The sequence below is a fragment of the Coregonus lavaretus genome (assembly GCF_964263955.1).
Source record: "Coregonus lavaretus genome assembly, chromosome: 30".
Classification (NCBI taxonomy): Eukaryota; Metazoa; Chordata; class Actinopteri; order Salmoniformes; family Salmonidae; genus Coregonus; species Coregonus lavaretus.
Window position 1 is genome coordinate 22991472 of NC_140017.1, and position 25073 is coordinate 23016544.

General features: G+C 44.4%; 1 pseudogene across 1 annotated transcript in view; it reads left to right on the top strand.

The window, feature by feature from the left end:
- The window catches only part of LOC311106163 (S-adenosyl-L-methionine-dependent tRNA 4-demethylwyosine synthase TYW1-like), a 144234-nt pseudogene that overhangs the window by 53798 nt on the left and 65363 nt on the right, over positions 1-25073 (top strand). Inside the window, exons 9-12 of the transcript in view lie at positions 5817-5869; positions 5970-6088; positions 7186-7281; positions 9892-10069. The product of the transcript in view is annotated as an S-adenosyl-L-methionine-dependent tRNA 4-demethylwyosine synthase TYW1-like (transcript). The remainder of the gene's footprint in view (positions 1-5816; positions 5870-5969; positions 6089-7185; positions 7282-9891; positions 10070-25073) is intronic.

Below are 25073 nucleotides of genomic sequence, written 5' to 3' on the forward strand. Positions count from 1 at the left end.
GCTGCCTGTCAGGAAGTCCAGGATCCAGTTGCAGAGGGAGGTGTTTAGTCCCAGGATCCTTATCTTAGTGATGAGCTTTGAGGGCACTATGGTGTTGAACGCTGAGCTGTAGTCAATGAATAGCATTCTCACGTAGGTGTTCCTCTTGTCCAGGTGGGAAAGGGCAGTGTGGAGTGCAATAGAGATTGCATCATCTGTGGATCTGTTGGGGCGGTATGCAAATTGGAGTGGGTCTAGGGTTTCTGGGATAATGGTGTTGATGTGAGCCATGACCAGCCTTTCAAAGCACTTCATGGCTACAGAGGTCAGTGCTACGGGTCGGTAGTCATTTAGGCAGGTTATCTTAGTGTACTTGGGCTCGGGGACTATGGTGGTCTGCTTGAAACATGTTGGTATTACAGACTCAATCAGGTACATGTTGAAAATGTTGGTGAAGACACTTGCCAGTTGGTCAGCACATGCTCGGAGCACACGTCCTGATAATCCGTCTGGCCCTGCGGCCTTGTGAATGTTGACCTGCTTAAAAGTCTTACTCACATTGGCTACGGAGAGCATGATCACATAGTCATCCAGAACAGCTGGTGCTCTCATGCATGCTTCAGTGTTGCTTGCCTCGAAGCAAGCATAGAAGTGGTTTAGCTCGTCAGGTAGGCTTGTGTCACTGGGCAGCTTGCGGCTGTGCTTCCCTTTGTAGTCTGTAATAGTTTTCAAGCCCTGCCACATCCGACGAGTGTCAGAGCTGGTGTAGTACGATTCAATCTTAGTCCTGTATTGACTCTTTGCCTGTTTGATGGTTCGTCGGAGGGCATAGCGGGATTTCTTATAAGCGTCCGGGTCAGAGTCTCGCTCCTTGAAAGCGGCAGCTCTACCCTTTAATGACTGGAACGAACTGCAAAAATCTCTGAAGCTGGAGACTCTTATCTCCCTCACTAACTTTAAGTATCAGTTGTCAGAGCAGCTTACCGATCACTGCACCTGAACACAGCCCATCTGCAATTAGCCCACCCAACTACCTCATCCCCATATTGTTATTTATTTTGCTAATTTGCACCCCAGTATCTCTATTTGCACATCATCTTCTGCACATCTATCACTCCAGTGTTAATACTAAATAGTAATTATTTTGCATTATGGCCTATATATTGCCTTCCCTCCATAACCTACTACATTTGCACACACTGTATATAGATTTTCTATTGTATTATTGACTGTATGTTTTGTTTATCCCATGTGTAACTCTGTGTTGTTGTTGTTTTTTTGCACTGCTTTGCTTTATCTCGGCCAGGTCGCAGTTGTAAATGAGAACTTGTTCTCAACTGGCATACCTGGTTAAATAAAGGTTAAATAAAAAAATTAAAACAATTGGGGAGTTTCTCCCATTCTTCTCTGCAAATCCTCTCAAGCTCTGTCAGGTTGGATGGGGAGCGTTGCTGCACAGCTATTTCCAGGTCTCTCCAGAGATGTTCAATCGGGTTCAAGTCCGGGCTCTGGCTGGGCCACTCAAGGACATTCAGAGACTTGTCCCGAAGCCACTCCTGTGTTGTCTTAGCTGTGTGCTTTGGGTCGTTGTCCTGTTGGAAGGTGAACCTTCGCCCCAGTCTGAGGTCCTGAGCGCTCTGGAGCAGGTTTTCATCAAGGAACACTCTGTACTTTGCTCCGTTCATCTTTCATTCGATCCTGACTAGTCTCCCAGTCCCTTCTGCTGAAAAACCTCCCCACAGCATGATGCTGCCACCACAATGCTTCACCGTAGGGATGGTGACAGGTTTCCTCCAGACGTGAAGCTTGGCAATCAGGCCAAAGAGTTCAATCTTGGTTTCATCAGACCAGAGAATCTTGTTTCTCATACTCTGAGAGTCCTTTAGGTACCTTTTGGCAAACTTCAAGCGGGCTGTCATGTGCCTTTTACTGAGGAGTGGCTTCCGTCTGGCCACTCTACCATAAAGGCCTGATTGGTGGAGTGCTGCAGAGATGGTTGTCCTTCTGGAAGGTTCTCCCATCTCCACAGAGGAACTTTGGAGCTCTGTCAGAGTGACCATCGGGATCTTGGTCACCTCCCTGACCAAGGCCCTTGTCCCCCGATTGCTCCGTTTGGCCGGGCGGCCAGCTCTAGGAAGAGTCTTGGTGGTTCCAAACTTCTTCCATTTAAGAATAAATGAGGCCACTGTGTTCTTGGGGACCTTCAATGCTGCAGACATTTTTTGGTACCCTTCCCCAGATCTGTGCCTCGACACAATCCTGTCTCGCAGCTCTACGGACAATTCCTTCAACATCATGGCTTGGTTTTTGCTCTTACATGCACTGTCAACTGTGGGACCTTATATAGACGGGTGTGTGCCTTTACAAATCATGTCCAATCAATTGAATTTACCACAGGTGGACTCCAATCAAGTTGTAGAGACATCTCACGGATTATCAATGGAAACAGAATGCACCTGAGCTCAATTTGATCCAAGATGGCGTAGCAGTGCGGTCGTGGTTTTATTCATTGTCCTAGTGTAAATATCCCGTTTCTTGTTTTTTTTTGTCTATTTTGTATATATTTCTCAATTTTACTTTTCATTCTTTAACTAAATATACTTTCCTGCAACCCGCCTCACCCAACGTGGAAAGGATTCTATTATTTCTTCATAACTTTCATCAAGAACCTTAAGCTGAATCTAGTGTAGCTGCAACTGAATGGCTACTTGCTATTAGTCACCGTTAGCGTCTTCACCATTGTCCGTGGCCTACACTATCCACCAGCCAGCTCTAGCTCTAGCCTGGACAATTCGTCGGCCAGTCTGCACAGTGTGCTATCGACCCAGAGCTTATCGGACTTTCTGCCGGAATCACTGGACCCTAGCGTCGGATCATCGCAACCAGCTAGCTAGCTGCAACCTGTTGTTGGCTAATTACCATTGCCCCATAGCAAGCACCAGTTAGCCTTGAGCTAGCCTCAGGCCCATCTCCCGGCTATCTACCTCTCTGTCAACCGGACGGGACCTCCTAGTGTTGACACTGAGCCCCGCCGATCCAACACGACTGGTTTGCCGACGAAATCGTCTGATGTGGTTTCAACAGGCTTCCTGTTGCGACGACCACGAAGATCCATCTGCTAGCCCCGGCCCGCTAGCACACGCAAACTACAACTGTGCTCCCTGCTAGCTGTGCTGAAGCATCAATTTGAACTGCTCTCGGACTCACATATTGCTGTTCACTGGACCTTATGATCACTCAGCTGCACAGCCGATGCCTGCTGGACTGTTCCTTTACACGGTACCCTGTCCTGTTTATTCTGTTTAGCCTCAGCCCAAACTTTATCGCTATTACCAGTTGTTGTCTTAGCTCTCCCTAATAACACCTGTGATTGCTTAATGCCTCTCTCCCTTGTCAATATGCCTTGCCTATTGCTGTTTGGGTTAGTTCTTATTATACAATTTCACTGTAGAGCCCCTAGTCCCTCTCAAACTGCAAAAATCTCTGAAGCTGGAGACACTTATCTCCCTCACTAACTTTAAGCATCAGTTGTCAGAGCACCTTACCGATCACTGCACCTGTACACAGCCCATCTGAAATTAGCCCACCCAACTACCTCATCCCTATATTGTTATTTATTTTGCTCATTTGTACCCCAGTATCTCTATTTGCACATCATCTCTTGCACATCTATCATTCCAGTGTTAATACTAATTGTAATTATTTTGCACTATAGGTATATTTATTGCCTTACCTCCATAACTTGCTACATTTGCACACACTGTATATATATTTTTCTGTTGTATTTTTGACTTTGTTTTGTTTTACCCCATATGTAACTCTGTGTTGTTGTTTTTATCGCACTGCTTTTCTTTATCTTGGCCAGGTCGCAGTTGTAAATGAGAACTTGTTCTCAACTGGCTTACCTGGTTAAATAAAGGTGAAATAAAAATAAATAAAATAAAATTTCGAGTTTCATAGCAAAGGGTCTGAATACTTATATAAATTAGCTATTTCTGTTTTTTATTTGTAATGCATTTGTAAACATTTCAAAAAAACTGTTTTTGCTTTGTCATTATGGGGTATTGTGTGTAGATTGATGAGGAAAAAATAATATTTTATCAATTTTAGAATAAGGCTGTAACGTAACTAAATGTGGTAAAGGTCAAGGGGTCTGAATACTTTCTGAATGCACTGTAGCTGCACAGTAACCAAAACACACTTGGTATCCTAGTAGGATGAAAGATGACACGTCAATGCAGCCATTATGAGCACTCAAAATGTCAACACCTGAAATGTCATGCGTTTTTTTCTCTCTCATGGCATCTATATCATTCTGCTCTACCTCACACACAGGACTGAAATAGAACTTCCTATAAATGCTGTGTCTTTTGAAATGCATAGATGGGAAGGCCCCTCTTGAATCCCTATGGGGAACCCTTGATACAAAAGCACTAGCATGTATCTGGATGATAAAAAAATACAAATACAATTATTCTGTTTGATGGGGCTGACTTCAGAGCAGGGGCTGTCAGAGTTTGAAACGCTGTCCAATCCACAGCTGGTATAGACAACCCTTCATCGTCATGTACACTTATATCACACTCAGCCTCAACGCCTAACATGTTGCTAATTTGAATGTGTGGGCTTTGCTATTGGGAAATCACACAAATCGTACATTTATTTTTTTATGCTATTGGCAAATGGTCTAGTGACCTCTCACATGTTATTCAACCATTATTACTATGTTGTTACTATGTAACATTAAGCGAGTTGCAATCTATCTACTCATTTTTGTTGTTGTTGGGACAATTTGTTTGTTATTGTTTCTCTACAGAAGAGCTTCATAAACTGTTCATTCGATTGTGAGGTTTGAATAGTGTAAGAAGACAACAACATATTTGGTGAGAATCACAACATAAGTACAAAATCCCTTCTAGCTCTTAGAAAGGGCAGTAGCCTACTTTGGGTGTACAATTTTCAATTAGGACTACAGTATTATTTCATCTGCAGTTATTCTACTGATATTTAAACTGTTACCAATAATATGTACACATTAATATTCTCTTATGATTGCAAGTATTATGTCTCATCTTTTAACAAATGCAATCTATTAGCTTCCAAAATGTCAGTAGGATGGAATGGCTTGTCCTGTACTTTCACTCAGAGTGCATTGAGTGAATGTTGGAAAAATATCTTGGTTCCTTTCTAAACATAGCAATGTGAATGCAAAGAGGACTCTGACCTCAAAACAGTTGAAATGAACTGGCAAAAGAGCTGAGTCCTCATTAAAAGGCAAGGGCAGTGTGAATGCAAGAGAACTGAGTTATTTTTTTTGGGGGGGGTTTACCCCGAAGTTCACTTTAAAGAGGACTGAGATCAGTTATTTTGAAGAGGACTATATGTGGAAACACCGTAATTCTGTCAAATATGTCTGGTTTATGTTTGATTTGATAATATATAGAGTCTAATGGGATGTAGCTAGATAGTTCAGTCCTCCAGTTAGTTATATTTCGGGTGGATATGAGGCTTTCCAATTGATGGCTATCCATTATTTTGCAGCAATTAGACCTAGATTACAAAACTTTCTCTGATATTGATCACCAATATTTACATTTCCCAACAGACATAATCGTGGAGATGGATGGATATAATTCCTAGACACAATGAAATGATAGCACATACATTATCCCAAAATGGTGTCGGTTTGTCACAGGAACACAGCATATTTAATAGGGTTCCTATGTGCTTTTTGCATCTCCAACAGAGACCTACTCATTCATAATGAATGCTACTCGTGTAGACAGGTTATGATGGGGAGAAATACGTGACTATTTTATATCTTTTCTCTTTTAGAGGATACAAACTCATAGGAAGTAATTCAGGTGTCAAGCTTTGTCGTTGGACCAAGGTAAGGTAGATACGATTATTTATTCCTTATATGGGTAATCTCACATTCATAAACATGTACCTTTGAATAACTAAATGACAGGTGTTTTTCTTTCCGCCAGTCCATGCTAAGAGGAAGAGGAGGTTGTTACAAGCACTCCTTTTATGGCATCGAGTCCCACAGGTGTATGGAGACCACCCCTAGCCTCGCCTGTGCCAACAAGTGTGTCTTCTGCTGGAGGTGGGTGCAACTGAACTATGATTGTTGGTGTGATTGATTTAGAGATTTTAGAATAATTCATGCAACAGTTTATTACATTATATTACATTATTCTCATACGCTCAGTGCAGTCGTACTTTATCCTCATCTTAACCCAATAACCAGAGCTGCATTTCACAATATGGCTAAGAATGCCTAGACCCTTTTTGTTTATTGCTGCAAGTTCCAGAAGAGCATAGTATGGATGAAACCAGTCAGTGCTCACCCCGTCATTAACTGATGGCCATGCTATTGCTTAGCTAACCAAAAGCTAACGAGGCAGCTAATGATTAACGTGTGGGTGATTAATGATCGTGCTAATTAAAGGGAGAGAGGTTAGAAGTTGAATCACGTAATGTGACATTGCTTGGGACTGGAGAGGCCAGATATTTCTCCTAAAGTTACCTTCGAAATAGCCTGGTCCCTGACCTGTTTGTGCTGTCTTCCGAACTCCCTATAACTCCTATGGTAAGACCGCACAAACAGATCTGGAACCAGGCTAACCTTTGCAAAAATGAGGATTATAAAACTCCTTTCTGAAAGGTCTCTGTCAGTCCAGGCCTCTGGTGAATGGGGTGCTGTCAGTAGAAATAGTCCCGTCTGAGTTGAGGTCCCTATCCGGGCGATGAATAACAGCAGAACATTGACAGACACAGAGGTATTGTCTTAGCTGTCCTTCAGCAGCAGGGGGCACCCGAACTGATGGGTAGACTGAATGTTCTCTAGTCTAGTGAACTGTGAGGTGGAATACAGAGCCCCTGATGTGTGTGGATTTCCTCACTTTATAGTTTTCTATATTTACTGCCACCTGTTGCATTTGTGCCTACTGTACTTTCATTTAAATCTAGTGTCTAAAAATAAATGGTGTAAACTTCTGTTAGCTGGTGCCCTTTAGGGACTGAAAGGGTCATGGCAGGCCAACATAAGAGGTCACCAGACCAGTCTGGTTACTTAGCCAGCCCCCCTGGGGATAGACAGGTCTGGGGCAGAGTGTGTGTGTGTGTGTGTGTGTGTGTGTTTGTGTGTGTGTGTGACCAGACAGAGCTGTCCTCTCTGATCTTGTCTCTCTGTCCCGACAGATACCACACTAACCCGGTGGCCACAGAGTGGCGCTAGAAGATGGACCCTACTGGAGGCTGTGAAGAACCAGCAGAACATGATCCGACAGTTCAGAGGTAACACACACACTAAAAAACATGATCCGACAGTTCAGAGGTAACCGTAACAACACATTTGCTTTGTTTACACTGATGACAGAGCAATTTGAACTCAAATGAAGTGAACATTTTTACTTCAGGAATAGGTTGGCCTAACAGCTCACCACAATACCTAATCTAGATTCAAGAGACTAAACTTCCCCATCAAGTTGAGAGTCGCTCAAGAGTCACGACACATGCTACAATGAAGCAGAGCTATATGAGAGCTCAAACTGTGTCACAGACCTGGTCAGGCTAACAGACAGACAGACGCTGGGCCTGGGGGATATTTGGCTTACATTTGGGATGCAGAGTGGCTCTCAGTGCAGTGAGGTTCTGGTCTGATTCAGTCATCAGCACCATGTCTGTCCGGCAACTGTCACACCTCTCCTCACCGGGACCAGAGTGTGACGCACTTGTCACTGGGCCTGTCTCAGATTTGTCTCTGGTTTGTAAAGCAACAGCTCAGTCGGCCATGACATATCCAGCAGTCAGTAAAGAGAAAAACACATGGCATCTGTCTTCATTTGTAATCAATGGGTGATGGGCACACTCACAGCTTGACTGCAACATCCTCTCATTATGAAATTATTCAGCAGTTTATTAGGTGGCCTTTGACTGTAGAAGTTGATGATTTATTCTAAGATAACCCAAACACAAAACAAAATGCTGCCTTACCCACCCTATTGGGATCAAGGGAGTTCTCTCTCCCTGCTCTCTGTCGTGACTGCACTGATTCAGTCAATTTAGCCTGGAAGGACTCAAGTGTCACTTTTTCTCTCTTCGTTAAGTGCTAATTCCATCCAGTCAAAGGAACATGTCATTCCAATTCGTTTCTCATACTCAACCCTTTGATGGACATCTGGATTGGAGTAGTTAGCGACATGTCTACTGGGACTGAAATGAACCCAACCGAGTTGCATTGCTGATTAGGGAGCTTGTGGTGGGACCAGGGGGTTGGTGTTGGCAGGGGAGGGGTGGTGTGTGTGTGTGTGTGTGTGTACGAGTGACTCAATTCTCTTGAAGGATTCTGATTTGCTTGTCACATTCTTCAATGGTGGTGATGTCTGTTTTCATTTAGCCACTTAGTTTACCACTCAGACACTAATACCCAGATTCTTAACCATCTGCATCCCTCCTCCCACGTTCTCGTTAGAATAGATACTTCTGGCCTCCCGAGTGGCGCAGCGGTCTAAGGCACTACAGATCCGGGATCGATCCGCGCCTTGGATACCCATGAGGCGTCGCACAATTGGCGCATGCACGCTGGCTTCGGTCGCCAGCTGTACGGTGTTTCCTCCGATACATTGGTGTGGCTGGCTTACGGGTGGGGTCGTGTTTCAGAGGACGCATGGCTTTCGACCTTCACCTCTCCCGAGTCAGCACGCGAGTTGCAGCGATGGGACAAGACTGTAACTACCAATTGGATATCATGAAAAAGGGGTTACATTTTAAAAAAAAAACAAGAACAGATACTTCTAATGGAGCACCATGTCTGCGTTGATAAAGTACTGTATGAACAATCCACTTTGGAGTGAACAAGTGCCCCTCGAGAGCACAGCCAGCCACCCATGTGGGAGTGTAATGTGATTCCACATCACATAATATCAATAAAATAGACACATAATGAGGTCTGAGGGACGTGTGTGTGTGTGTGTGTGTGTGTGTTTGTGTGTGTGCGTGTGTGTGTGTCAGCCTGGGTTGGTTATATGACTGAATTAAAGTGTGATTTCTCCAAGGGCCCTGTATGAGGGCTGGGGGAATGTACAATTATGTTTTTCAGCTTGATGTCTCTCAGTGTAAAGCTGTTCTGTGATGCGATTTACCCTTCAAATGTATCAGAGACACAAGCCTGGCTTCATCAATGGAAATTATTTTATGGATTCGTTGTCGCTTGTTGCCATTCTTCAAGTTAATGTTGTTTCATACTGCATTGATCCACAGTATATTACTTTTTTTTGTGTAATGCAATGATCTTCAATTTTGTGTGCACATCTGTGTGTTTGTGTGTGCGTGCAAGGAGAAATACACTGAATGAGTGGGGCTTGTGTTGATTCTAAGCAAGTTCAGCAGCGTCTAGGCTCTGCCAGGAGATCCATGGGAGCTGGAGAGACTGAGACCTCCCAGTGGGGAGAGGAGAGGGACTGGGCCTGTATCCAACCTACCATCTCTCTCTCTCTCTCTCTCTCTCTCTCTCTCTCTCTCTCTCTCTCTCTCTCTCTCTCTCTCTCTCTCTCTCTCTCTCTCTCTCTCTCTCTCTCTCTCGTCCTCTCTCTCTCGTCCTCTCTCACTCTCTTCCTCTCTCACTCTCTTCCTCTTCATTTTTGTACACGTCCCTCCTTGGCTTCTCTCTGATTTCTCCCACTCCATATTTTATTCACACCAGCCCATTCCTTTTAAAGGAGAATGGAAACACTACCCTAAATAACCCCTTTCTTGCTTTTATTATTCATAATAAGGCATAAAGTTCCCCTTGAGGGAGACTGAACGAGTGTACACCACAGGCAGAAGAGGTTTGCATCGTCATTAGGCTCTCTGGCTCTCTCTTACCCTGACCACTGACCTCTCTCGCACTCTGTCCTATCACAGGTGTGCCTGGGGTGCGTCCGGAGCGGTACGAGGAGTGTCTGGAGGTGATGCACTTCGCCCTGTCCCTGGTGGGAGAGCCAATCATGTACCCCAAAATCAATACCTTCCTGCGCCTCCTCCACACACACCGCATCTCCAGCATCATGGTCACCAACGCACAGTTCCCCCAGGAGATCAGGTGGGGGCACCACTGAAGTTCTTGGAAGGTGAAGAGATGTGGTTTTGGCACAACCCTATGGGAGAGGAGAGGAGGTGGCTGCTCCAGCTCTGTCTCTTTCATTCTTTCATTCTTCAAAAAAGTCATCCTGTTCTTTATTTTCTTACTGTCACCTTTCATTTATCTAGGGTGTGTTCGGGCGGCACTCTTTCGCTCTGACCCCCACCTCTTCTCTCATTTGAAGTCTTCACAAACACAGAACCACATCAGTATCTAAGATGGGGAGAAGTCTGTATTTAATAAAGCGTTACTCTTCCTTCTTAATAGCACTATCAACAAGGCAGATCCTACAGGCTCTAGTTTTGTCGCACCTGGACTACTGTTCAGTTGTGTGGTCAGGTGCCACAAAGAGGGACTTAGGAAAATTGCAATTGGCTCAGAACAAGGCAGCACAGCTGGCCCTAGGATGTACACAGAGAGCAAACATTAATAATGGCTCAAAGTAGAGGAGAGATTGTCTTCATCACTACTTGTATTTGTGAGAGGTATTGACATGTTGAAAGCACTGAGCTGTCTGTGTAAACAACTAGCACACAGCTCAGACACCCATGCATATGTTACGCCCCTGAAAAAGGGGAGAAATAATCACGAAAGTGATGCACTTATGTTTCCTCACTGAAAACTTTAGTATAATCCTTTTACAAAAATACCACATTTTACAGAACAACAGATCTACAGGAACCAAAGTTGTGTAGGGTACAAAGCTTATTCAAGTCACAACAGCATAAACTGTAATTCACTAAAACATATACAAATGTTTCAATATAACTGTCAAACACAAAGTAGCTTTAGCTCAGTAACCCATAACTACATTTATCAACCATGTCAACAAAGTATTGGAAACACATTATACAAATAACCCCAAATATATTATTAACAGCGCACATGTTCATTCACAATTAGCATAAAATGGCAGCTACTCTCAGTACGAAGCTATTCTTCGCTGCAACCAAGCAGGTTTCACTCACACACGCACCTAATAACTCTCTTCAACTTAACTCTAACTTACTCAAGATGTTACTAACACATACCTTAAACTCTCTTGACATGTTAGCAAGTTATTACATTCAAATTAACTCGTTTTATATCAATAACGTACCTGAAAAAGGGGAGAAATAATCACGAGAGTGACGCAGTTATGTTTCCTCACTGAAAACTTTAGTATAATGAGGAAAAAAGACCGCGATTTCCCCAGAAAGTTGGGTGGAGACCAGAGCAATCGATCTCAGGCTCATAGATTAAGAGCATTTAGTAGATCACAGATTAACACTTTTACCCTTAAATTAGGCACCACAAAATAAAGTAGTCAATATAACGTTTACACATTCCTCTTACAATATTTACCCTTTGTACACTTGACGGATTTTAACACAATTATGAATTTTATCAATCTCTATGAACTAGTACTGGATGCATGATCTTTTTAACCTTAGATATTTTAAGATCCTTACATACCATGAACTTACTAATACTTTTTAGTGTATAACAGGCTATGAATATGTCCTTTAACCTGTCACACTCTCCCCGACAAAATAAATGTTTTCCCAACATTACCAACATTGTCTTCTTAAACAGTCTATAAGCACTGGACGTAGAAAATCCTCTTCTGTAAGCTAGTACTTGAGCAGAGGTCAAAGTTCACAGTTCAAATAGAACCAAGAAGTTATATTCACAGTCCATATCTGTTGACCAGCTGTATAAACAGTCCATAAGCAGTCTTTTCTCATACTATTGTCAACAGTCCATCAGTTTTAATGATCTATATGCATAGTCTGCTAATTGTCTCGTGACAGTCTGTGAAATCAGTCAGTAGTCCATGGTCAAACATGTCAACTCTGTAGCCTCAAGTTTGCTGAAGTCCATACATGTAGGGTGGCTGAAGGTAATATCGCTGTAGTGATGGCAGCCATGGAACCAGTCCTGGTGCAGGGTAGACAGGGAACAACTGTGGCTGTGGCTGGATACTGTAGCAGGAAGGGATACCAAGCTGATCATAGGTGATACGTCTTGGAGGGTGTCTCTCTCTTTGTGGCAGCTGGTAAGCTGGTTCCTCAGGTTCAGCAGCAGCAGTTAATGAAGGAAAGGCACTTAGTGGACGATCATCAGGCACATTTTCAGCAGGCAAGTTCATCTCCTCAGCAGGCAGTTCTTTAACTGTTGTTTTCTCCTCCAGCTGATTTTCAACAAGCGGCTGTGCTGGTAGCGTATCAGGAACTGGCACCGCAACTGTCTGTTTCACTGGTGGGGGCCTGTTTTCCGACTCTCTCGCTGGTTCAGCATACCTCTCAGGTACTGTAGGAGATGTGGGGACCTGTAGCGGCTCATGATGAAGGTCATATTCATCCCCGCTGTCTTCATCAGAATCTAGAGGCTGTGATCCAGGCTGATGTCTCTTTTTCTTACTTTTGTCATCTTTAGTCATTTCTGGTTGTCTCTCAAACGGTAAGTGGTCACAGGACATGAGCAGGTTTCTGTGCAGGACCCGGGAGCGTCCCCTACCCTTTTCTGGTCTCAACTCATAAATCGGCAGGTCTGAACCCATTTGTCTCACTACTGTGTGAATTTGATCTTCCCAATAGTTACGGAGTTTGCCTGGTCCTCCTCTTGGTGTCAGGTTTTTAATCAGAACTCGCTCGCCAGGCTGTAGCACTGAACTCCTAACTTTAGTGTCATAGTACTTCTTACTTCTTTCAGCAGCTTTCTGAGCATTTTCATTTGCAATGGCGTATGCTTCTTCCATTCCTCATTTCCAGTTCTCCACGTAGTCTCGCTGGTTACTGGAACCTGCCTCTGTGCACAATCCAAAGAACATATCAACTGGAAGCCTGGGTGATCTCCCAAACAGAAGATAAAATGGTGCTATAACTGCACCCCACTTCGCAACGGGTGCAGTTATAGGCATAAACCAGTTTGTTTAGAGACTCCTTCCAGTTTGACTTTTGTGTCTCAGTTAGTGTCTTTAGCATTTGCAACAATGTTCTGTTCATTCGTTCCACTTGACCGTTCCCCATCGGGTGGTAGGGTGTTGTTCTGGACCCCGCCATGCCACTGAGTTTCTTTAACTGATGGAACAACTGATTTTCGAATTCTCCCCCTTGGTCATGGTGGATGCGGGAGGGGAACCCAAACTTCAGGGCAAAGTCATTGAAGATGAGATTTGCAGCAGTTTTTCCTGACTTTGATGTGGTGGCGTAGGCTTGAGTGAAACGTGTAAAATGATCAACAATCACGAGGATGTACTCATATCCCCCTTTGCATCTGTCGAGATGGAGGAAATCTATACATACCAGTTCAAATGGCTGTGTTGTCACAATGTTTGTCAGAGGAGCTCTTGTTTCATGGCCTGGCTTTTTCTGCTTGACACAGCTACAAGTTTTAGTCACATAGTGCTCGATGTCAGATTGCATATAAGGCCAGAAGAAGCGGTCACGTACTAGGGTTACAGTGCGATCAGTACCTTGGTGTCCCATGTTATTGTGCAACTCTTCCATCACTTTACCTTTGTACTGCTCTGGTAGAACGAACTGCTTGCAGGCTGTAGTGATTCTGTAAAGAATACCATCACTGTCGATTGTCAATTTGTCCCATTCTCTGAATAGGCATTTTGTCTTTGGACTGAATTCCTTTTGCTCTTTAACTGGCGGTTTGGAACCAGACAGCTTGAAATCGAGCACAGGACGGATGACCGGATCAGACTCTTGTGCCTCTCTTATCCCCTCTTTTGGGATCGAGCTGATTGTTGCTGTAGTTGTCTCACCTTCAGCTGATACTGACATAGATGCAGCTGAAATTGACCAAGGCACAAAAGGCTCTTTCTGTACCTCTACTGCTTGTATCGTGGCGGCAATGGTGTCTGGTGGAAGCTCCTCAGAACATTCTCTCATCAGTGACTCTACATCCAGTGGCATCCTCGACAAAGCATCTGCATCACTGTTCTCTCTGCCTGGCCTGTACTTTATTGTAAAGTGGAAATCAGCCAATTCTGCAACCCACCTGGAAGTGGTTGCGTTCAGTTTGGCAGTAGACAGAATGTAGCTGAGCGGGTTGTTATCGCTGTATACAGTGAAGGTCGGAGCATAGTACAAATAATCATGGAACTTATCAGTGACTGCCCATTTTAGAGCTAGAAATTCTAGCTTGCCAGAGTGGTAGTGATAGTTCTTCTCAGCTGCTGTTAAGGTTCGAGAGCCATAAGCAATGACCCTAAGCTTCCCATCTTGCTCTTGATAAAGAACTGCTCCCAAGCCTTGGTGTGACGCATCAGTGTGTACAACAAATGGCTGAGTGAAGTCAGGGAAACCTAAGACTGGTGGGTGAAGCAGACACTCAATCAGCTGTTCAAGTGCCTGTTGATGTTGGTCAGTCAACAGGATTGGCTTGTTTGAGGGCACCACATGACTTACTTTCTTTGTTTTTGCTTTCCGTGGGTGGTCAGGTATTTTCTCTGAATCTGCTTTCAGGAGGTCATACAGACAGCTGGCCCTCCTAGAAAAGTCTTTGATGTACTGTCTGTAGTAAGTGAGTAAACCAAGCATTTTTCTGAGCTGGCCCACAGTCTGTGGTCTGATCTCTTTCAATGCTCTTACTGCTTCAAAATCGGCTGGGTCAACTTTGCTGCCGTCTGCAGATACTATTCTGCCCAAATAAACGACCTGGGGTTTAAAGAGATCACACTTACTTGGCTTGAGTTTGATGCCATACTCTCTATAACACTGCAAAACCTTTTGCACATCATTCACATGGCTGTCGAAAGTTTTACTGAAAACTAGCGTGTCGTCCAGATAAGGAATGCAGATGTTGTCCCGGAGCCCTTCCAAACATTCCTCCATACAACGCTGAAAAGCTGCAGGAGCGTTCATGAGGCCGAATGGCATACGTATCCACTCATAGAGTCCCCATGGGGTCACAAATGCTGTCAGTGATCTGCTTTCTTCAGAGATGAACCCTTGGTGATATGCTTTTCCCTGATCTAAAAGGGAGAACCAGGAATTACCACCTAAACTGTCCATGATGTCCTGGACCCGAGGGATGGGCTGGCGGTCGGGATGTGTCTTTCTGTTCAGGTCTCTGTAATCTATACACAACCGGAGGGTCCTGTCCTTCTTCCTAGCGCAAACGACAGGTGAAGAATATGAAGAGTTTGACTTCCTAACCCAACCCTGGGCTATGAGGTCATGAAGGTAACCCTTCAGCTCCTGATACAGTGGCCTGGGCACTGACATGTATGTGCGCTTGACTGGTTCAGAGTCCTTTAGAGAAATAGTCATTTTCAATCGTTCAATGCAGCCAATGTCATTGTCTGATCTGGAGAAGGAGTGACACTCTTCTCTAAGCATTTTCCTAACAACCTCTCTCTGTTCTTCGGTTAGGTGACTTTAACCTACTGGTGGATCCCACTGTTCAGTAGCAGTACATGGGGTTTGAACACTGGTGTGATTCACTGTGGCTGGGGTGACAGCTTTTTCAAAGACTTGGGCAGGTAACACAGTCATAATGGTTTGTACTGTACCGATTATGGTGCGTCCTAGCAGGGCAATGTCGTGGTCAGTGGGGTTAGAGACATCAAGCATGACAACTGGAAAAACACCTTTCCTAACTCTGACTAGTGTGTCAAAGAACTCAAGTTCATCTGGCCACTGCGGGTTCAGGTCTGGCTGGAAAAGCATTGTCATGTCATCTTTGAAAGGCTGGGAAGCTACCCGGCACTCAATCTGAATGCTACTGTGTTTTGGTACAGCAACCTTCTCTTTCTTGGTTTTCACTGCGTATTCATCTGTCTGTTCTGCGCTAACAGCCTGTATAAAAGCTCTCACCTTATTTCTTTTGAGGCTTGGGAAAGCTTTTTTTTACTGTACTGTACCGTTTAGTCTTTTCGGTCATTGTCAGGATGTGCTCAATAACATTGAAACCTATGATGGGATGAGATAGGTGACAGCCTTTCATTACCAGCACTGGGATGATCAGTTCCTTCGTTTGGTCAGTTTCAGAGGCTAGCCGAAAAGTTGTTTCAATCCATCCCAGGTACGGCATTTCAGTCCCATTTGCTGCCGTCAATCTTAGATCATCAGGTGAGTCCAGAATTTCTGAAACATCCCTCAGCCTTGCGTTTGGGAGAGATTCCGCTTTCCATCGTTCATCAATGACCGATACCTGAGAGCCTGTGTCCCATAGAGCTTGGAGGTGGTGGCGATTCAGGTGACACTCAACAAGGCACTGTCTACCGACTAGCGAGGTGACCTTATGGGGGTGGCAACCTTGAGCTAGGGATGGTAAAGAGTGGGCATTTTCTTCTGTACAGGAAAGCTTTTCACAGGTAGAGTCAATTTTCAGGTGAGTGCATTTTTCCTTATGTTTAGTCCAATGTTGGTTTTGACATCCTTTGGAACAGTACAGTGTCTCTTTACATGATGAACATTGTTTCAGGTTCTCAAATGACTCTTCTCTGGCACAATTTGCACATTTCTGGGACTTTTTGGTAGCTACGGTTAACACTTGTCCCTCAGCGGTAACCCTTCCCCGTTTAAAGGGGCCTGTTTGGATGGTCTGACTCCCCGGATTTTACATCCAGCTTGAAAATGTTCTCCACTCCCACATCGGAAGCAGTGTGTGCAGCGTGCATCTGTTCTGGCCTGCTGGCAGACAAAACACCTCCTTGGAGCTTGAGCAGAGCGGTTGGTATACAGGTTAGGTGCATATTGATACTGCACAGGGTCAGGTGCTTGGGGCTGACTGTAGTTGCTGTAATACTGCTGCTGGGAAACAGGTGGCTGGGGGTCCCTATCTGGCCTCCTAACTGGAAGTGGGGCATGGGCATAAGGCGATGACTGAAACATAGGCTGCTGTAATGTCTCCTTAATCTGAGCAATCTCTGCACTGAGACCTTTTAGGGAAGCTACACCTGTCTTAAGTTCAGCTAACTCTGTTAACAGTTCTGCGGGTATCTTAGCTTTGGCTTCCTTCACAGGACACTTTGCAGATGGCGTGTCTTCTAACTGGACTACACTTACAGTTGTAGCAGGCTGTGGGGCATTAAAACGCTTTTTGTTTCGTCTTTCTATCTCATTAGCACAAGCAATGTTAAGCTTCTCTAGCAAAACCTCATCTGATGTTTCGCTATCAAGCAGGAGAGGCTGCATGTCTATCCTGATACTGTCACTCTGGAGACCTGTAAGGACTGTGTGTAAACACATGCGCTGGACTAGAGCAGGGTCATACTTAAGCCCTGATTCTGACTCCTGGGACGCAAATTAATACTTTCTGCCTCAAATCTAAGATGCGCATCAGGAAGCTTTGAGGGGTCTCCTTGCTATGCTGTGCTTCTGAAGCTAGCTGTTTGTAAAGCTCTGTTGCACTCTTCTCTTGGAAGTGGGAACGCAGGATGCATCTAAGTGTGGGAAGAGTTAGCTGGGGTTTACCTTCCAAGTAGCTGCGTAGCTGTGAGCCTGGAGAAATAGCCCTGATTACTGCGACTACTATTTCTACCTCAGGATAGCCTCTGTTAAGTCCATTCTCAATCTGATGGGCAAGGCTGGAAAAAGTCAGTTTATCTTTCTGGCCCGGTTCACCTATCTGACCAGAAATGTTTAACTCTTTGCGCCAGTATGAGCCGGGCTGTGCACTGGGTGCGAGCTGCATGCTCCTCTGAAGATGGGCAGGGGGTTGGGGCTGGCGCAGAGAATCACTGGTTTTGTCTGCAGTACTCTGCTCAGTTCCCACCCCTTGTTGTGGGGTTACAGTTCTCAGTCCCTCGATTATGTGATGTGTTCTGGCTGTTTCAATATCATGGTCAGTTTGCCCTGTCTTGCTATCTATGCCACTGATCATCTCTGTCATTTTGTCTTTAAGTAACATTAATTCCGACATGCCGCCATCTTCTAACTCTGCAACTTCCTCTCTTTCAAGGAACATCACAATGTGAGTCATCAGTGATATGCGGGATTTGTCTTGAACATCTCTTCTCTGTTCGCCTGATATGTCAAGGAAATCACATACGTCTAGTAACTTGTCTTTAGTCAGGGTGTGCAATTCTCCTACTACCTCTTCCTGTAGTTCTTCCAAGGCGGTTGTCATGTTGACAGGACAGGAGGAACCTTTACTGTGCAGGAGTTGACTCTGAATTAGATGGTCCTTACTGTCTCTGATGGTCTCTCAACGGCCTCAGTTGACACGTACTTAACCCCCAACTTCCAGATCCCCTCGAACAGCAACACTTTCCTCACTGCAGCCTGCCTGGGTTGTTAGCTGGCTCGGAATTCAGCGACCAGGATGTGGAAGCCGGACATCTGAGCAGCAATCTCAGCGGAGCCTCCAAAATGTTACGCCCCTGAAAAAGGGGAGAAATAATCACGAAAGTGATGCAGTTATGTTTCCTCACTGAAAACTTTAGTATAATCCTTTTACAAAAATACCACATTTTACAGAACAACAGATCTACAGGAACCAGAGTTGTGTAGGGTACAAAGCTTATTCAAGTCACAACAGCATAAACTGTAATTCACTAAAACATATACAAATGTTTCAATATAACTGTCAAACACAAAGTAGCTTTAGCTCAGTAACCCATAACTACATTTATCAACCATGTCAACAAAGTATTGGAAACACATTATACAAATAACCCCAAATATATTATTAACAGCGCACATGTTCATTCACAATTAGCATAAAATGGCAGCTACTCTCAGTACGAAGCTATTCTTCGCTGCAACCAAGCAGGTTTCACTCACACACGCACCTAATAACTCTCTTCAACTTAACTCTAACTTACTCAAGATGTTACTAACACATACCTTAAACTCTCTTGACATGTTAGCAAGTTATTACATTCAAATTAACTCGTTTTATATCAATAACGTACCTGAAAAAGGGGAGAAATAATCACGAGAGTGACGCAGTTATGTTTCCTCACTGAAAACTTTAGTATAATGAGGAAAAAAAAACGCGATTTCCCCAGAAAGTTGGGTGGAGACCAGAGCAATCGATCTCAGGCTCATAGATTAAGAGCATTTAGTAGATCACAGATTAACACTTTTACCCTTAAATTAGGCACCACAAAATAAAGTAGTCAATATAACGTTTACACATTCCTCTTACAATATTTACCCTTTGTACACTTGATGGATTTTAACACAATTATGAATTTTATCAATCTCTATGAACTAGTACTGGATGCATGATCTTTTTAACCTTAGATATTTGAAGATCCTTACATGCCATGAACTTACTAATACTTTTTAGTGTATAACAGGCTATGAATATGTCCTTTAACCTGTCACACATACCCCACAAGACATGCCACCAGAGGTCTCCTCACAGTCCCCAAGTCCAGAACAGACTATGGGAGGTGCACAGTACTACATAGAGCCATGACTACATGGAACTCTATTCCACATCAGGTAACTGATGCAAGCAGTATAATCAGATTTAAAAAACAGATACAAATACACCTTATGGAACAGCGGGGACTGTGAAGCAACACAAACATAGGCACAGACACATGCATACACACACGATAACATACGCACTATACACACACGTACACATGGATTCTGTGTTGTAGATATGTAGTAGTGGAGTATGGGCCTGAGGGTTGTGAATTCTGTAATGAATGTATTGTACTGTTTTTAAAATGGGAAACTGCCTTAGTTTTGCCGGACCCCAGGAAGAGTAGCTGCTGACTTGGCAGCAGCTAATGGGGATCCATAATAAATACAAATACAAATACATTCAGGCTTCTGAATGGCAGGGCCGAGCCGGGTCAGATAAAAGCCTTAATCTGGATCAGAATTGCAAATCACACTTTTCACTGTGTCTGTCAGCCTTGCATTGTCTTCGTCTTGCTCTGTATACCAGCACGGTGCCTTAGGCGTCCCCCTCGCGCTCCTTATGAAAAATACATCTTCACCTTGCATGTCCTTGAGTACACACACTGAGTGTACAAAACACTATCTTTTGTTCTTTCCATGACATAGACTGACCAGGTGAATCCAGTTGAAAGCTATGATCCCTTATTGATGTCACTTGTTAAATCCACTTCAATCAGTGTAGATGAAGGGGAGGACACGGGTTAAAGAAGGATTTTTAAGCCTTGAGACAATTGAGACATGGATTGTGTATGTGAACCATTCAGAGGTTGAATCGGCAAGACAACATATGTAAGTGCCTTTGAACGGGGTATGGTAGTAGGTGCCAGGTGCACCGGTTCGTGTCAAGAACTGAAACTCTGCTGGGTTTTTCACGCTCAACAGTTTCCCATGTGTATCAAGAATGGTCCACCACCCAAAGGACATCCAGCCAACTTGATACAACTGTGGGACACATTGGAGTCAACGTGGGCCAGCATCCCAGGGGAACGCTTTCGACACCTTGCAGTCCATGCCCCGACGGATTGATGCTGTTCTGAGGGCAAAAGGGGGGAGGTGCAACTCAGTATAAGGAAGGTGTTCTTTATGTTTTGAACACTCAGTGTATATGCACAGTGGTAAACGACTATTACACACACAAAGCCTCTTGACACACACATACACACACACACACACACAGTCCCCCTTATCGCAGGAAGGGGCGTTGAGCACAATGAGAGAAGCAGATTGTGTCTGAGTCGGGGGAACAAGAGAACACAACAGCACACTAATGTCAGTTCAGAATGTCTCTCTCTCCCTTGTAGAAGACACTGTTCTGCTCTGCTAAGCATTTTGAGGATAGAACAGAACACTGTGGCAACACACAATTAAAACCTCTTTGGAACTGACTGCTGAATAGAGCAGAGCAGTCTTGGAGAGGCGCTGACTGCTCCACTTGCCTGTGTGACTGACTCAACGTTCACCCAACATTCCTACAACGTCCCCCTAACTTTTCTACAACGCCCCCCCCCCCCCCCCCCCCCCCCCAATGTTCCTACAGCACAACGTTTCTCTTCTGTTCCTATGAGAAAGCTGAAATGGCATTTGATTGAACATGTTAAAAGCAGGCTTCACGGCACTATACTGTAAGTGCATCATTATTAATTGCTACAGCTACCTACTGTAACACTGCCCATGATTTAGTTATGTTAATGTTGTCATCTAAGTTGACGTTGACACACAGGCACAGAGGCTAAAAACATTTTATTTTGATGGCATCGGGATTTTTGGAACGGCAAGCAGTACCGGAGCACCAAGTCTAGGTCCAAAAGGCTTCTCAACAGCTTCTACCTCCAAGCCATAAGACTCCTAAACAGCTAATCATGGCTACCTGGACTATTTGCACTGTCCCCCCACCCCCACCCCATCTTTTTACGCTGCTGCTACTCTGTTAATTATTTATGCATAGTCACTTTAACTCTACCCACATGTACATATTACCTCAACTACCTCAACTAGCCGGTGCCCCCGCACATTGACTTTGCACCAGTACCCCCCTGTATATAGCCTCCCTACTGTTATTTTATTTTACTTCTGCTCTTTTTTTCTCAACACTTTTTTGTTGTTGTTGTTTTATTGTACTTTTTTATTAAGAATTAAATGCATTGTTGGTTAAGGGCTGTAAGTAAGCATTTCACGGTAATGTCTACACCTATTGTATTCGGCGCATGTGGCAAATGAAATTTTATTTTATTTAATTTTTACTATGGTTTCTCAGTTGCCATGTTATTGCCAAAGCGCTGACCTCCAGTCACGTATCAGTTTTAGAGGTAAACATCGACTTTCATGGCCACATATTTACCTTGGTGGTCCCTGATTCAAAGCTCTGACCTTTGAACCACATCCAAACAGATCAATCTTCCTAGGCAGATGTCCAACCAGACAGCTTGTTCCTGCCAGGTCATCCTATCGTTTCATTGGTTGTGGCCCTACCTTGTCTGTCATCCTATTGTGTCATTTGCTGTGGCCCTTCCTTGTCTGTCATCCTATCATGTCATTGGCTGTGGTCCTGCCTTGTCTGTCATCCTATCGTGTCATTAGCTGTGGCCCTGCCTTTTCTGTCAGAGACCTGACTTACAGTATGGTCCCTGCTCCCTGGTCTGTCAGAGGAGGGGGGAATGGGGGGCAGCTTCCATCAATCATCCACAAGCACCACCCGTCACTACCCACAGTCACAGACAAGCTGTCTGAATTTATCGAGTCAGATGCACAGACATGACCTTGATTGGAAACTGCAAGTGTTCACTTAGGGAAGGGGAAGTGTGTGTGTGTGTGTGTGTGTGTGTGTGTGTGTGTGTGTGTGTGTGTGTGTGTGTGTGTATGGATGGATGGAGGGGGGACAGGTGTGAGGATTAGGTGATTCAACAGATTAATCGAGTGTTGAAATTCTCGCAGAATCCTTCCAACAGTTGCTTATTTGGCTAAATGAACTCTCTGTCATTGCCTGTGTCCTTGCCACTCTGGGTAATTACTACGGGTGTACTGTGGGGTATTTATTGGAGTGAAAAGTGTTGTTTGTTTTGTTACCTCTACCAAACCTCTTTGACATTGTCTGTTCCCTTTGTTACTCATGCAGCTACATCCTCCTGCTGCTGTACTGGTAGTTTACAGCCAAGTGCAATCAAGCCTCCCCTCTCTCTCTCTCTCTCTCACTCTCTCACTCTCTCACTCTCTCACTCTCTCACTCACTCACTCACTCACTCACTCACTCACTCACTCACTCACTCACTCACTCACTCACTCACTCACTCACTCACTCACTCACTCACTCACTCACTCACTCACTCACTCACATATCAGTGTACAGCAAAGTGTTTTCGATCACTGCTGAAAGAGCTACTTCCTGTGCTTGGCCCTCCTATGTTGAACATAATAAACGGCTCCTATCCTCCGGATGTGTACCAAACTCAGTAAAAGTGGCAGTAATAAAGCCTCTCTTGAAAAAGCCAAACCTTGAACTGGAAATATTGGTGTATATTGAATCTCCCATTCCTCTAATTTTTTTGGGGAAAAACCGTTGCTCAGCAACTCACTGCCTTCCTGAAGACAAATAATGTATACAAAACCCTCCAGTCTGGTTTTAGACCCCATCATAGTACTGAGACCACACTTGTGATGGTGGTAAATTACCTTTTAATGGCGTCAGACCAAGGCTCTGCGTCTGTCCTCGTGCTCCTAGACTGTAGTGCTGCTTTCTCCACCATCGATCACCACATTCTTTTGGAGAGATTGGAAACTGTAATTGGTCTACTCGGACAAGTTCTTGCCTGGTTTAGATCTTATCTGTCGGAAAGATATCAGTTCGTCTCCGTGGATGGTTTGTCCTCTGACAAATCAATGGTACGTTTTGGTGATCCTCAAGGCACCGTTCTAGGACCACTATTGTTTTCACTATATATGCTACCTCTTGGTGATGTCATTCGGAAACACAATGTCAACTTTCACTGCTATGCAGACGACACACAGCTGTACATTTCAATAAAACATGGTGAAGCCCCAAAATTGCCTACCCTGGAAGCCTGTGTTTCAGACATAAGGAAGTGGATGGCGTCAAATGTTTTACTTTTAAACTTGGACATAACAGAGATGCTAGTTCTAAGTCCCAAGAAACAAAGAGATCTGATGTTGGATCTGACAATGAATCTCAATGGATGTACAGTAGTCTCAAATAAAACTGTGAAGGACCTTGTCTCTCTTTTGAGGAACATATCAAGAATATTTCAAGAGCAGCCTTTTTCCATCTTCGTAACATTGCAAAAATCAGAAACTTTCTGTCCCAAAATTATGCAGTAAAGCTAATCCATGCTTTTGGTCCTGCCATACATACTTACATGTAAACTGCAGTCACAAGACACAGGCCTCCTAATTGTTCCTAGAATTTCTAAGCAAACAGCTGGAGGCAGGGCTTTCTCCTATAGAGCTACATTTTTAAGGAATGGTCTGCTGATCCATGTGAGAGACGCAGACTCGGTCTCAACCTTTAAATCTTTACTGAAGACTCATTTCTTCAGTAGGTCCTATGATTGAGTATAGTCTGGCCCAGGGGTGCGAAGGTGAACGGCAAGGCACTGGAGTGTCGAACACCCTTGTTGTGTCTGCCTGGCCGGCTGCCCTCTCTTCACTGGGATTCTCTACCTCTGACCCTATTACAGGGGCTGAGTCACTGGCTTGCTCGCGCTCTCCCATCCTTCTTATACTCGGGTTCGTGGGGGAGATCGTCGTGGGCTATACTTGGCCTTGTCTCAGGGTAGTAAGTTAGTGGTCTGTTGATATCCCTATGGTGGTATGGGGGCTGTGCTTTGGCAAAGTGGGTGTGGTTATTTCCGGCCTGGTTGGCCCTGTCCGGGGGTAACTTTGGATGGGCCCACAGTGGCTTTATAAATACATTTGATTGATTTAATTTGAATGATCTCTCCGGAGGGAGGACCCAATCCTGTGGCACTATTGGAGTCGACAGTAATCCAGTAACATTCACTGGTTAACATGTTGAGGTGCAAAATCGTCTTGGCAGCCTGCCCTACTCAAGGAAGAGAGGGAGAGAGAGGCGCAAACTAAAATGTTTCTCACCTGCTGTCACACTGATTTCTCTCTCTCTGTGATCTCTCTAACTAAGATCTCTCTCTCACTCACTATGATCCCCTCATTCTCTTTCTCTCCCTATCTCTCTCTCTCTCTTCCCCCTCTCTCGCTCTCTCTATCCCTCTATCTCATCCCCGTTTCGTATTCCTCTCTGGCCTCTTCCCCTCCAGGAGTCTGGTACCAGTGACCCATCTCTATGAAAATATATTTTTTAAATGAAAATCTGTCCAATAGCATGAACATTATCGTGATCCATGTCCTAATTTGAAAAGGAAACAGTATAGAATTCTCATCATCTCCACGATTCAAAATTGAAAGGCAGGAGAGTTAAGATAAGAGTGGTTGGCGTGGCGATGATGGGTGCCTTCTGACGTCTTATCTTTTCACTCTCCAGGAGCCCAGTGCATCCTGGGAGTTTTCCTTTACCAGTCAAAGCGGAGAGGGAATACAGTAGCACTCTCCCTGAAGTATCACTGGCTTTACAT